We start from the raw sequence: 2,779 nt of genomic DNA, 5'->3' as shown, positions 1-2,779 counted from the left end.
TGATGACAGCAAAATCTTCTCACTGCAGGGGTCAAGCATTAAAGTCTGCACTGTCCTCTTGGTGCATCCCATATGCCAATTCATAATGCGAACCACAGTATCCATCATTTGGGTTGCATCCCACTGGTACGATGGCTGTTCCAGGATGATAAATCAGGAGAAGGTTCCAGAATGATAGATAAGATCAGTGAAGGTTCCAGGATGAAAGATCAGATCTGTAAAGGATTCAACATTATAAATTAGATAAGGAAAAGTTCCAGGATGATAGATCAGATCAGTTAAGGTTCCATGATGATAGATCAGAGAAGTGAAGGTTCCAGGATGATAGATCAGATTAGTGAAGGTTCCAGGATGATAGATTAGATCAGGAGAAGTTCCAGGATGATAGATCAGATCAGGAGAAGTTCCAGTATGATAGATCAGATCAGTGAAGGTTCCAGGATGATGATCAGATCAGGAGAAGTTCCAGTATGATAGATCAGATCAGTGAAGGTTTCAGGATGATAGATCAGATCAGGAGAAGTTCCAGGATGATAGATAAGATCAGGAGAAGTTCCAGGATGATAGATCAGATCAGTGAAGAATCCAGGATGATAGATCAGATCAGAAGAAGTTCCAGGATGATAGATCAGATCAGTGAAGGTTCCAGGATGATAGATCAGATCAGGAGAAGTTCCAGGATGATAGATCAGATCAGTGAAGGTTCTGATGGATCCAGCACTGTGACACTGAGTGGGTTCCTGATGGAAGAACCTGAAGTTGGAGTGAGTAATTCATCACTGGAGATGAAGTGATTGGAGTTAATGGTGCGATTAGTGTCATCAGACTGGAGTAGAAAAGGTCAGCAGCTCCCTCAGCTTCAGGGAAAATAATAATAATCAAATATTTCACACCAAAATCCCAACAACACCAAACAGAAACTACACCGTAAAAACACCATAAAAACACCAGTTCAACCAGTTCAACCAGGACTGAGCCACACCCGACGTTTTACTGGACATACCATCCATTAGTCTCTTTAACATCATCACACATCAAACCTACAGAATAATAATAATAATAATAATAATAATAATTAAATAAAAATAATAATTAAATAAAAATAATAATTATTATTTCAAATGTTATAATAATAATAATAATAATTAAAAAAATAATATATACGTATATGATAATAATTATAAAGATTTTAAAATGCAACAACAATAAAAATTATAATTGTTCAAAACTTAAATAACAGTAATAAATAAAATAATTATCATCATTGTAAACACACTTAAAAGGTCAAAAGTATGTGACCACCCCGTCTAATAATCAACTTTACTCTTTTTGCATGATTGTGACCCTGATCACAAAGTCCTGACCCCAACACTACTGCACAGCTCTGGGATGAACTGGGAGCTCAACTGGAAGCCAGAGATTCTTTAATCTAACCTAACACCAGTCAGTACGTGACATGGTAAAAAATAAAGAAGCAGATTTTGGTCCTGTCAGTGATATTTGAGTTATTTTTTGATAAGAAGCGGGCGTGGCGCGTGTCTCTGTCGTTACCTCGTCGTTAGAGATGTGAGGATTGAAGAGTGAGGTGTTTATATGAGTGTTATAAGCACTTGTGCACACTCCTCTCCCCCACATGCTCAGACTGTAATGAGCGCTGATGAATTGTTTGTGTGGTTCAGCAGGTACAGACGGGTCTCACATCACCGGAAGCTTCATTTACTCACAAACGGAGCCGGAAGATCCAGAGACGAGCGTTTCCTCCATAACGACGTCTAATTACATGCAAATAACCAACGTCTCTGCAATCCTATTGCCGGGGGAATCAGATTATACCATCCACTGAGGAAGTGTGAGAACAATCCACGAGAATCGAGGCATGAGAGGAAAGAACTGCTAGTCTCATCGACTCCGGGTCCTGCTGTAGAAAATACTGCAGAAAAAAATGATAAATAAATAAATAATAATAATAATAATAATAATAATAATAATAATAATAATAACAACAATAAAAAAATTATTAGTAATAATAATAATAATAATAACAATAAAAAATATAATTAGTAATAATAATAATAATAATAATAATAATAATAATAATAATAATAATAACAACAACAATAAAAAAATATTATTGTAATAATAATAATAATAATAATAACAACAATAATAGTAATAATAATAATAACAACAACAATAAAAAAATTATTAGTAATAATAATAATAATAATAATAATAATAACAACAACAATAAAAAATATTATTAGTAATAATAATAATAATAATAATAATAACAACAACAATAAAAAATATTATTAGTAATAATAATAATAATAATAATAATAACAATAATAAAAAATATTATTAGTAATAATAATAATAATCATTATAACAACAATAAAAAATATTATTAGTAATAATAATAATAATAATAATAATAACAACAATAAAAAATATTATTAGTAATAATAATAATAATAATAATAATAATAATAATAATAATAATAATAATAATAATAATAAAAATAATAATAATAATAATAGCTTTATTCATTTCTGTTAGCATTAAGACTGGCATCATTTCCACACCTATTTAAATCCGCCGTCCTTATTTCTGCATTTAGCGTGCTAATATTGTAAAGGTCAACAAGTCGACCCACAAACGATGACTGAACTCATTCCGTCCTGCCCTCTGACCCAGAAACGCAGAAGCTAATTACTCTTACGGCTCGATGAGACGGCGACCGCACGTCACAGCGCTAACAATAACACTAGCGGTAAG

Source organism: Trichomycterus rosablanca, chromosome 15 (assembly GCF_030014385.1).
Source record: "Trichomycterus rosablanca isolate fTriRos1 chromosome 15, fTriRos1.hap1, whole genome shotgun sequence".
Lineage (NCBI taxonomy): Eukaryota > Metazoa > Chordata > Actinopteri > Siluriformes > Trichomycteridae > Trichomycterus > Trichomycterus rosablanca.
The sequence above is the reverse complement of the archived record's forward strand: the minus strand, read 5'-3'. Positions refer to the sequence as shown.